Here is a 13397-nt window from a genome sequence, read left to right on the forward strand (position 1 = left end):
TATGTTATATAACGAGTCTCTTCAATGTATTGCTTTTTTTAAAAAAATTAAAATTCCTGTGATAATCACGGGTATTATTACTCTACTAATTGGAAACAAAAAAATTGTAAATTACAAAAGGAATCCATTAAAGAAACTTACATAAACTTATTATTGAAATATACAAGTATTAAATTATTACATTAACATTTACAAGTATTGAAACTTGTTGAAATAATCTTTTTTTTTTTTTTTTTTTTTTTTTTTTTGACAATAGCAAAGGGATTGTTGAAATAATCTACATCTTTAAAAAAATTTACAAGCATACTCTACTTCTCAATAGTATAACTTGTAGACGTCAAAAACCTGTCCAATAATATAATTTATACAAATAAGTTAGTCAATTAAAAGCCAATGACCAAGTCTCTGATTGCAACAAAAAAATAACCAAGTCTCTGAAGAAATTTAATCAACTCATATAAGAAAGGAAAAATTGATGGGAATAATCCCACCTTTTGAGCATCGGAGATTAATAATCCCACCTTTGGGATATTTTTAAATAATCCCACCTTTGTACCTAATTCACTCCTAATGATCCCAAGTGACCTGGAACCGGTTGGGTGGGTAATTTTTTTTAAAATTAAGTTTAATTTACACGTGTCACCACGTGATTGGTCAAAAAATAAGTTTTAATTTTAATTTTAATTAATTTAATTAAATATGTTAAAACAACCACCACCATCCCCAGCCACCTCCCCACCGCCACCATCAAACCAAACTAGACACGTCGCCGAGCCCAGACCATCAGCCGAGACGCATCGCCGGGATGTCGAGCCTAGAACACCAGCCAGTCGCCGCTACTCCTCCTACCCAGTCCAGACGACGACGACGCGAGCTCTAATCTGGTTGCTGCAATTCGGCGATCAACCGTGGCTGGCTGGGGCTGCAACCATCAGATCGAGGAAAGGAGAGGGAGGCCGCAACATAGATCCCATCAACCATCAGATCGAGAAATTAAAGGGGGCAAGGAGGCGGAATCAGGACGGGGGAAGGGAAGAGCTGCCGGAATCGGAACGGGGGAACGAGGCGGATAAAGGGTCTTTGAGGGTTGCGGGATGGTTAGTTTCGAGGGTTTATGTGATGGTGGAGGGAGATTGTTGGTTTAGGGGAGGGGGAGGGTGGCGTCAGCGCTGGGAGGCGGTCTAGGCGGTCAGCGCTATAGGGCAGGGGAGTCCGGCAGCGAGGTCGGCCGGAACAAGCGGCGGGGAAGGTGGTTGGGGCTGGTGGGTGATGTTTTTAATTAATCAATTAATTTCCTTTTTTATTTTTTCTTTTAAAAAAAAATTAAACTTATTTTTTTTTTGACCAATCATTAGCCAACACGTGTCTGGTAACTTGTTATAACAAGTTCCATGACCGGTTGGGACTATTAGGAGTGAATTAGGTACAAAGGTGGGATTATTTAAAAATATCCCAAAGGTGGGATTATTAATCTTCGATGCTCAAAAGGTGGGATTATTCCCATCAATTTTTCCTATAAGAAAATCGCAAAGAGTACCTCTGCAACACTACCATATTTCAAAGTGAAACATACACCTGCAAATTCATGGGATGGATTCCTAGATACAAGTCATACAATAGTCAACAACCACTGAAATAGGGGGAAAAATGAATAATCTGTATTGGCAAACAATATCTGTCTCCTACCCAAATTGAAAGTGGTAACAATTCAATAATTTTTTTAAAATCCAATATACTATAAACCATAGACAAATCCTTTATTAAACTATTATATTAAAAAAAAAAGTGATAATAATCATAAAATCGGAATATGATTATGATGCAAAAATCGACACCATGAACATGATGAACATGAGATAAAATCTGACACTATGAACATGAGATAAAATCGACACCATGAACATGAGATAAAAGTAGCAAAATTCAATTGTAGATGATTTGCTAATAGTATTACCTCTGAATTGATTAGCAGAAAATAGGGTCACTTATTATTGATGAAATTATGGGATTTTGAAATTAGGGTTTCGTAGAAAACGAAAATAAGCAGAAAGAAGTATCGTCATGGTGCCTAGCGAGATTTGTCGGAGATGAATTTGAATCTCCTATACGCTTCTTTTCCTGAAGCGACCTCTTGAAGGGCGGTGACGACTAGGGGGTAAGTCGGGATGATCCCTCCCATTTGGCAACTAAAATACTCGAAAATAGTATAATTTTTCCGCTCTTTGCCTCAAATTGGGGGCTTAAAAAATCCAGGACATCCTTACTTCTCTCTATTTACAGATTTGAATACGCTATTTATGCTGCGAAATCAATGTCATGCAAAGCTTATTACGAACCATCTTAAATCTTTAAATGACAAAGGGAAGAATACCACTTCTTATTATTTGACCAAGATAATTAACTATGTTACTTGATCAATCAATTTATGATAAACATATGCAATATTCCGCAAATTGAAAATACAAATATTGGGGCCTTAAATAAACATGAGAAACATCCCCTAGCATATGTATACATGAATTCCAAAAGTCACCTAAGTCTACACTTGGGGGCTTCAAATTAAAAATATAAGTCTCACCTTAAATTTCATTTTAAAATGAGACTATAATTTGGAAAAGTGATTAGAACAATTTTATAAATTATTCTAACACTCCACCAAACCTAAGTTTGATAAAGATTCATTTTCAGACTATGGTGCTTATTTGATTGAAAGAACTTCACTTTCAATTAGCAAAATATGACAATGATGACAAACACTAAAAAGTAGAACATAAACAAAATTAGATATATAAAAGTTTGCTCACATTTTCATATCTTCGTTGAAATAAGTTGCGAATTACAACTTACCTTCATCAATCTTGGACAAAAAAGTCACACTCAATTACGAGCTAGACTTTTCTTTCCATTTTGGGTCTAGTTTTGAAAGTAATATGATTATGATTTTTGCCTACTAGAAAAAGTTGCTTTTCAAAACAAACTATTAGACCCTTTTCAAAATTTGAATTCTTATTCGAAACAACATGTTTCTAATAAAAATAGTATTCAAAATTTCCTTTCTGAATTTTTGTTTTCTCAAAATAAATAAAATTTCAGATTCTCAATAACCGTTTGGATAATACATGTATATACATAAATATTTCCATAAGGAATGAATTAAGATTTGACTTCTTGACTCGAACTTGTTCTCGCTTATTGACTAAGGGATGGTAAACGAACCACCTACAAGACCAAAATCAAAGACTGACAAGAACAAAGAAAATATTTGATGTTCTAAATCAACTTTGAAGAATAAAATCACCGCAATGATCTTTACAAACATTTAGAGATTAGGTAAGATTACTAAACCTTAAACGCAATTGTTTTTGGTCTATAAACAAGCAAAAAACTAACTTGCTTTCTTGAAAATAACTTTTAACTAAAATGTGAAAGCCATATTACTGTCCTAAATATTTCAAAAACAAAAATAGGATATATACACAGGTCCATCTCAATACCATATGAATGGCCTAAACAATAGCAAGTCATTAGAATTTACCCCCAATTGGGGGCTCCAAGACTTGCAAAATAGCAAGAATGCGCATAACCCGACACATGGGGGCTCCAATATCAACAAAAAAAAAACAAAATGAGATATTCATGCCATTCGAGCTACTTTCGAGAATCGCCTAAACTACAAATGGTTTACGTAGATCTCGAGCCTTACAATTTTCAAATGAATCAAAATGATATAATAATCATGTTGTTCCTTTGAAAACGAAGTATGCAACTGAACTTGGCCATTAAACAGGTTACATACTCGAGCCATTTTCAAGTTCAACTTCAAAAAACTAATCTTAGTGCATTTGTTTTAATACTTCAATTTACTCTAGAGATTAGATAGTATGACTAGTATAGAGCAAAAGAAACAAAATCATGATACATACTTGCTCATATGAAAGTTTAGTACTCAATCATTCATCATGAAAATTGTATCAAGACACTTTATTAACATAAAACAAACAATTTCATGAGTTAGAATGTAAACAAAAGATTCCTAAATTCTAAATTAAGGAGTCTCCATTTAAAATTATTCTCCATTGTTTCACACATTGGAATTTCGCAAGGAGGATAACATCTACTTTCTCGAGATTCAAAACAGTGAAAAAATTTGAACTTACAAGAAAGAATTCAAATGTAGCAAGAATAGACGAAAAATTTGAACAACATTTCATCTTTCCCTTACTTGTTCTAATGAATGACCAATATTACTAGAATTAGCAAATTTCTTTGTTAAAACTATCAATGGTCAAAAAACGGTTTAAACACACTAGTTTAATCGTTTCCAAGATCCTAGTTGTTATCATAATAAGACGAAACACGGGATTTGTAGACCCATTTCAAGCAACATGAAAGGGTCTAATTATTGACAACAAGCAAATCATCGAAGTCACCCAACACTGGGAGCTACAACATTCGAAAATGTAAAATGGGGGCTTATGAACCCGAAATATAACCAAGCTACACCAGTTCGATGATCTCTTCAAGAATTTCCTAAACTAACTAGTTTTGTGCAAATCTTGAAATCACAATTTTATAAGTGAGTAATAATAACCATAGGTTATTTTTATCATTGATAAAACCAATTTTGCATCTTACGCATGAAAAAAATAAATAATAAACATGAGTCGCAAGAACAAATTCATGCTATTATAAAAGTTCAAAATTTCATTGATAAATGCATAATTGTTGTTCTAAACACTTCAATTTACATTAAAATTAACAAGTATAGTCTATGCGAGCAATAAAGTTCAAGCACAAAGTCAAAATTAGAACAAAAATATATATATATGCTTGGCATGCTCATACAGGATCAATACTTTGTCACTTTACATGAAAATTATTGCAATATATTTCTTAAACATTTCACAATGACAAACAAACAAATTCATGAAAACAATTCGAATAAAAAACCCCCAAATTCAAAATTTGGGGTTTAACGGTTCGAAAATCGCCCAAATTCAGCCAAGAATGAACAAATTATGGCAAATATGAAAAAGGGACGAGATCTACTTCCTTTAGCTTCGAAAAACGAGAAAATCCAAGCTCTTTAGAGAGAGAAAGGGTCGAAAATGGTGAAGGAAGGAGAAAGAAAGAGTGAAGTGAAAAATCGCGTTTGCGATTTTCACTTTACTGACATAAATGTCGCACGCAACTGAATCTGTTGCGCGTGACATACCAGTGCAACTCAGAACGATGCGCGCGCCTGGCCAGCGCGACCTTCTGAGTTGCGCGCGGATACTGATCACTAAAATGAGCGGAATCTTGATTTTGATCCGTTTGATCATTTTTCAACGGTTTTTGCTTGTTATTAGACGTAATGGCGCACAAATTATCAAAAATTTTTTAAACTGCTTTGCATATTGTAGTTTGTTTTCTTCTTTGTTAGTTTTTTGCATCATTCTTGCATGCACACCGTGCTTTGTGCCTTCCCCAAGCATATGTTTTGAACGTTTTTCGTAAGAGTGCCTTAAGACGTTCCATGGTGGTGCTTTACGTAAAAGCACCCACAGACAGGTTTGTCATTTTTTTGTACTGACGTTACAAATGTCCAGGTTTTCTTCTTTTTTCACGTTCGAAGCAAAAAGGAAGGCGTTTTCATGCAGCGTAAAAATGCAAATGGCGTATCGTACGGCGCAAAATTGTACGGCGTAGGTGTTGCGTAAAATTTCACTCAGCCCAAGCTTTGCGAGATCTACCTCTCGGGACTAAAAGGTAGAGAATTACTGTAGGTGTTAGCTCACGAGTCGACCTGCGCGCCGAACCTTTAGGAACAGGCACTTCTTGAATGGGATTAAATACGGTAGTTAGTGCGTTTACTAACTTATCGGACAATTAGGGTGTCGAAATCATCCCCTGTATAACGAAGCGACGAGACGATGTCACGCCTATGTAGTCACGTGCCCCCAGTCTTGAGACACGTGTACTCATCTTGTGGACAAAACTGCTGAAAGAGTTGTTGACTTTCTTCCCTCTCACTAAAATTGGATATATGCCTCCAGTCCTGAGACATGTATTTCTATCTTGTGGACTTCCGGCTCGAGTACCGGACCCGGCTCGAATACCGGACCATTTCGGCTCTAATACCGAAAACCCTTTTTCATCTTTTACTTTTTTAAAGTTAGGCTAAAGTTTCAATGACATATCGAGGGACTTTAGACCAACGATGACACCATTGAGAGGAAATCTTCCCCTTTTATCCGTTTAAAACCGATCTCTTCTCATGACTTGACATCACTCATAACACCTTTACTTGTAAAAGCGCTACAATTTCAAAGGATCAATCTAAATTCTTTAGCGCATTAAGACTAGGAAGAACTTTTTCTAGCCTTAATAGCTACTTGTTTCAAACACTTAGCGAACCAAGGATTGTTTCGACATCCTTAAACATTACTGAAAGATTCTCTATTCTTAGAGAACTTCATAGAATGAGTCTCGGATTTATTTCCTTGACTACTTTGATCATCGTCTATTCTAGACTCAATCAAAGTGGGGGATAACTGTAGAAATCTACTTTTGGCCTCTTGTCCCGAAAAGAAGTGCGATGATGTTACAAAAATCCGTTCTTCATGCTAGATCAAAGTTGAAGTGTTTATGGACTATGAAAAGAATTATAAAGTAAGTTGAAACCCATATTTGAGACCAAGTTATCTTATAGCCTTGTCCGATTACTAATTAGGCCTAAAACGTGTTCATACATGTATAAACTTGATTAATAACGGACCCAAATGCGTCAAATGCAATAATTGGATCCAATGGAACCTACATTGTTGAAAAACCGAGACAAACAGATGAACCAACAATCAAATTCCCATGTAAAGCCTATACATATGGATAGCTATTTCAAAGAGATTTCCAACAGTATATTATAATCCCAATTCCGAGCCAAAGCGAAGAAGTTATGATCAAAACACTAAACCAGGCCCTAAAACCGACACCCTTGCACTCCAACGGCCATAACTTTTGATACATAACATATTTTAACCTAAATTTAACTTCATTGGAAAGTAGAAATTTAGAGCTTTCCAATGATATCTCACACGCCTTAATCCAACTTTGCAATCAAAAGTTATGGAAGTTTTAAAAACGCGTTTTCGTATAAGGCAAACCGCAAACCAGCGCAACTCAATCAGTTGCGCGCGCCTTGCGCGCGCGACTCATTGAGATGCGCGCGGCACCCAGCGCGACTCAGAGAGTTGTGCGCGCCACCTGACGGTGCAGCTCTAAAACCTAACCTAGATCCCTATGCCTATAAATAGGGAACTTCGTTCAGCATTATGGGGACCGAAAAATCAGAATTAAAAACCCTATTATTCTCAAAACCCTAATCTCTCTACTTCTCTTACTATCATACTAATTTTCCCTCTTTCTTCCCAAATACTCTTCAACCCTAATCCATCCATTGAAGCTATTGAAGGTGCAAAGAAGAAAGAAAGTCCATAAACACATTAAACGAAGATTTAACATAAAAGAAGAACGGTTAGTTTCTTGAGCACTTAGATAAATCACTTTTCTTTTATTGTTTAAATAACTTTAATTGATTAATTAGTGTTGTTTGATCACTTTAAACAAACTTTTAATTAATTAATTTACATAGTAATCTTTCGTTAATCAAGACTAGAATTTGAATAATTAATTGTTGTTTTATCACTTAAGACAAGGCGAATCTTGTTTATTTATTGTTCTTCCACGAATATTAATAACGAGTTTTGCAATGTAATTCCTACGTGATTAATGCTTGTAAATAAAATCAACTAACTTAGTCTTTAGGTATCACGTTGCATATATTGTTTGGCAATGAAATTGTGAAAAAGGAAGAGCTAGTAGAGGTCGTACTAAGGCTAAGATAGCGATTCCCCTCTAAAGGGAACATTATCTTAGTACCCTCGCTCCCGAACTCATTTCTGGTTTATGTAGACCAATTTGGGCATGGGTAAACTTATGATTCGTGCTAATTATCCCTTGAACTCTACTTGGGAGAAAGGCATGAACGAGGTTTATGAGTTTTCCTAAAACTCATTGGCGACTCCTACTTGTTTCTTACAAAAAAGCGTGATGAGAGTATCATTTCTAATTCAAGGTCTCCCAAACAGTCAGGAATTCAAATCCTAATACACCCTAACAAGTGTAAAGTCCTAGGCTTTTAAGCGGCCATGAGCATTTAAGGAAGGACCCCCTTACGATGGGATAACCCTCCTTACAATGTGTTATCTTCTCCCTCCCTAATGAATTGTCCTTTAAGGGTTTGTTGATAGGATGGGAGCAAAGTGATTATTGTTGTCTCTACGTGCTTTATTTTTAAGCATCGTGAGACTCTAGTTCTTCCTTGGTTGGTTTGTATCCCAATCCAAAAGAGAAACTTTTCTTTGGGATAGGAAGTAAAAGAGATTTCTTCATTCCTATTCCCAAAGGCATCCCAGAAAAGTAACTACTTGTAGGGAATATTTCAAGCATCCCACACTTGAGCCCCACTGTGATCATACACTTAAGCATGGGGGTGTCCAAAGGGAAGGAAGCTAGAATAAAAGAGTCGTCAAAAAGTTTTAGGAACTTGTAAATCGTTCACAGGGTGAAGGTTACACCCCTTAACGATCCAGGTGATCGTTAACTCCAATAGTTCTGGAACCATGACTGGAAGTTCGGGGGATGAAGGTACAAATCCAACCTAAAAGAGATTGAATCTGCCCTAAAAATAGGCCTCTACTTTATTCTTCTCGTATTCATGTGCGCTTTCTGACTAACATACAATCAATAGGTTTACCCTAAACCTGTTTAATCTATGTTGGTTGAATATTAATGCACAAATAAAACTATTATTGGCTATCAGTTGAATTAAAATTAACCTAAACAAGATTATTTATTATCTCATTAAGCATGATTACAAGTACAAATTCCCTTTAAACATGCATAAAAGGTGTGATCAAGAAATAACAATAATAAACATCAAGCAACATAATAATCATCATCATAAATAATCATAATCATGTTAAGAACAGAGCATAATAATAATAGCAAGATCTTAGGCATGATACTAGCAAGATTAATAACAAACCCTAGCATGTCACTAAACATTAAAGATCAATCAGCCCTACACATGACACTAACATGATATTAGGAAAGAAATATGAAGCATCATAATAATATATGATATTAGAAATTTTAGTTATTACCCTACACATGATATCAAGAAGCAATAAAACATCCTAACATGATACTAGAAATCGATAAAATAATCAAAACATGATTTCTATATCAAAAGATCAATAAAGCAATTAATTACTTACTTCGATGCCTCGTACCTCTTTCTAATAACAAAATACACACGTTAGTAACTTCAAGGAAAATAAAAAAATCAAAATAATTAAATTAAATAATTGAAATAGGTATTTGGGACCAAACCCTCAGAAATATCAAACCTTTCACGTCTAGGGCGAAGGCAACTGCGAACTTTGCTAAGTGTTTCTAAAGCTATGAGTGAGGAATTTTGAGAGAGGGAAGGTTTAGAAAAAGAAGAGAGAGAGAGAGAAAGCTTCTAGCTTTTAGAGAGAGAGAGATGATGATGATTGTTGTTAATTGTAGATGATAGATCTTTGAAAATAGGGAGATACGACCCCTATTTATAGGAAAAATAGCACGAGATCGAAGAAAATCATATTCGGAATAAAATACCTCATGTCTCAAACGACATGAGTCAGCGCCAGATGACGAAAGGCGACGAAGGTCAACGCCTGGCGACGACTCTATTGTCTCGCGCTGGTTTAAAAGTCAACGCGCTTTTACACGTGTAATTACCTTTCAAACCGGTTGAGGTAATTATGCGTCCAAGCAACTTTAAAATCAGATTTAATATATTTTATTCAAAATAAAACATCTTTAAAAATATAATTATCAATCCTAATCTTACTAGAATTAAAACAACCTTCTAGATTTTTCTAGAAGATTAAAATCTATCCTAATAATTTTAGGAATAATAATTAATAGGCCCTCATCTAGATCATTGGGCCACATTAAAAATCATTGGGTCTGATTTAATTTAATCCATATAACTTCCTCATAATTCATCGGAATTGGGCTTATAACATATCATTGGAAAGCTCTTTTCGAGCCCAATCCAACTACAATATTATTGGACCCTTATTATGGACCAAACCAAATTGGACTTGCTATTTTTCATAAACAGGGTAAGAAAAGAAATATTTTTGAAAACAGAAAGAGAAATATTTTAATAAAAAATCCTCATCACTAGAATTTTCACACTTTCACTTCTTTCGATAATCAAATGATGCGAAAGTATTCATCATTGGGTTTGGTTTTGGGGAGACACATTTGGGTGTCTACACTACTCTTAAACAATATGTTGTTTACTATCCGGGTGGAATATGGATCAAGCTTAGCTTGAATGGTTCTTCAAGGCTTTCTTCCATTTCGATTGTGTAGGTTGGCTCTACGAAAAATCCCCACATGTCCTCTTCATCATTTTCATGGTTTATTTCTTTAAATTATTGATCATTTATAGCTATTTTGAGAGGAGAAGCATGTATAGTCATAGGAAGCCATTGATAGTTCAACCTAATCATTTGATGAAGTGAGGATGGTATTGCACAAATCTCATGTATCCAAGGACGTCCAAGTAAAAGGTTGAATGTTGGTTTAATGTACATGACATGGAATTCAACCATCTTTTGAATTGGGCCTGTGGTAATTGGTAGCTTAACAGTTCCATACAATTATCTCCTTGAGTTGTCATAAGCCCTAATGCTTTGTGTTGTTGATTGAATTTTTTTTTTGGATTAAGGCCTAGATATTTTGTTGTTCGCAATGGGCACACATTTACAGCTAACCCATTGTCTACTAAAGGAAGAGGGATATTGTATCCTTTGCACCCCACAGTTAAGTATAATAATGCATTGTTGTGGGTAGTGTCTTTTAAAGGCAAATCATCATTAGTGAAAATGATTGATTTTTCGGATTTCTCGCTAGTAAGCAAGCTAATGAGATCCTGAGCAGTTGTGTCTGTACTTACAGACAAAGCCGTTAGAGCATTCATAAGAGAATTCGCCTTGGATTGGCGAAGTTGTTTGACCAATGGATCTTCCACCTCAAGTGGAGGTGGTATTGGGTTTTGTACTTGACCTTTGAGTTTGGTTTTGTGTGTTTCAAGATCCATTTGGTGGTGTTTGATAAACTCGCCCAGAACGAGTTAGATGATCTATCTCATTTGGGTTAGTTGTAGGACTCGTGAACCAACTTTCTTCTAGAGACTTTGAACATGCCTCCCTTTCAAGATTTTCCATGAGTTGTGCTTGATGCCATTGTTCATCCAAGGAGATATTTGATAAGTCTTGTGACTTCCCCAAGAAATGATCCCAATCAAGCGCTCCATTTGTCTCATTTTGTAAACAAGATGGAGGTAGGACGACGACATACTTAGAGACATATAAGTCTTGAAAGTCATCGTCCCATAACCGCACACTTCATTAGTTTCCCCTATGAGTGTTATGGTGGAGGTTTCCCAATAGGTGTGATATAGTCCAAAGGATTGAACGTATCACTTCTCGTATGGTCCTCATCAATGTGAAATGCCCCTAGTGGGGATACATTGTTGTTAGGTTTAGGCGTGGGAATTCTCCCATCGTCTACTAGATCTTGTACTTTGTGCTTTAGGATGTAGCAACGTTCAGTATCATGCCCAACGCCTCTATGATAAGCACAATAAGAACTACCATCCCATTGAGCGTATCTTCTTTCTGGTGGAGTGGGTGGTGTTGGCCCTATTGGTGCAAGTAGACCTTTTTTGCTCAATTTTTCTAATAATTCTTTGTAGCTCATAAGAAATGGAGTAAATTTTCTTTCTTTTGTCCATCTCCTTCGAGGATCATTACTGTTATATTGATTCGTATTATTATATTGCGTGGAAGTCGCAAATACATCAATAGAGGATGAGGTATTATCATTCCCCTTTTTGTAGTTATTCCTAGGTTGATGATGATAAGGTTTGTTTGCTTTTTCTTTAGCAAGATCATCTTCAATCCTAGTAGCCACATAATAGACTTTTTGAAAAGTGTCTAAATCAAGGTAACATAGATGCTTGTTGTACTTTTCATGACAATTGTCAATGAATTTTTGTACTAACTCGAGTTCAGGTGGCCTTTGGGAAAGTTGAGCCGCCTTTTCTCCCATCTACCATAGAAATCAAGGAAACCTTCATCGCCGCCTTGCTTAAGCATTTCAAGTTCACGTAGAGTCGATTTGAACTCTACATTACTCTCATATTGGGTAATGAAAGCCGAAACTACATTTATTCATGTTGTTTTGAATTTTTGGATCTAGCCCATAGTACCACTCTCTAGTGGTTGGGTCTAGATATAAAGAGAAAGTCAAAGCATAAAGCTTAGGATCAACTCCCTTTAATGCCATGCTGCCAGTAAAACACATTAAATGGTCATGTGGATTATTGGTCACCTTAAATATTGGCAAGTCCGTAGCTACGAACTTTTCCGGTAAAGCAAGTCTTGCGGGAGGAGCAAACTTTTCTGCATCGAAGTACTTGTTCCCCATTGTAGAACGAAGAACTAGCTTCTCCAACGACTTTTCTTTGATGGAAAATTGTTCCATCTTTTGTTGCAAGGCTAAAGTTTCAGCATTTTTCTTTTCATCCTTCTCGAGTTTCTTAATTCTTTTCTCCTTGGCTTCTTGAACCTTTTCTTCTCTTAAACAAAGAATCTCTTCTTGGAGTTCTTCAATGGTCGACATTGTTGTCGGACTAGAACTAGTTGTCGAGGGAAGGTGGTTTGAAAGGGGTGGATTGTTTGATGGTAAATGTAGAATGCGAGTGCCCGGGAGTCTTCATTCCCAATCTTGAAAACCGGCCCTAAAAGAAGTACGAAAGGATAAGTAAATCGATACGCTTGTTTAGAAGACAAAAAGAAGAAGAAATAACGCAAGATATATTCGAACGGATAACATCACCTTTAAACAATTCTTCAATGAAGATATTGTTTGAACGAGCCAATTTGTTTTTCGAAAAAATCAAAATGGCTCGTAACAGTAGGGTCAGTAGGCGCGCGCAAGTAACTAGGCTGCGTGCGGTTGGCGCGCGCAAGTAACTAGGCTGCGCGCGGTTGGCGCGCACATCCAAATCACTTGCGCTAATGAGTTGCGCGCGCCACCTACTCGTAATAATTTTTTTTTATTTCAAGTGTTTTTTTTTATTTGCCATCATTTTTTTTGGTTTTTTTATGTTACCCTTTGAATATGACTCAATTACGAAGAGACAACTTCGTAATTGGGAACCTAAACCAAAAAATAAATAAAATAAAAAGCTATCCTAACACGTCACATATAATCACGTAATCACATAA

The sequence above is a fragment of the Chenopodium album genome, chromosome 8 (assembly GCF_948465745.1).
Source record: "Chenopodium album chromosome 8, dcCheAlbu1.1, whole genome shotgun sequence".
NCBI lineage: Eukaryota > Viridiplantae > Streptophyta > Magnoliopsida > Caryophyllales > Amaranthaceae > Chenopodium > Chenopodium album.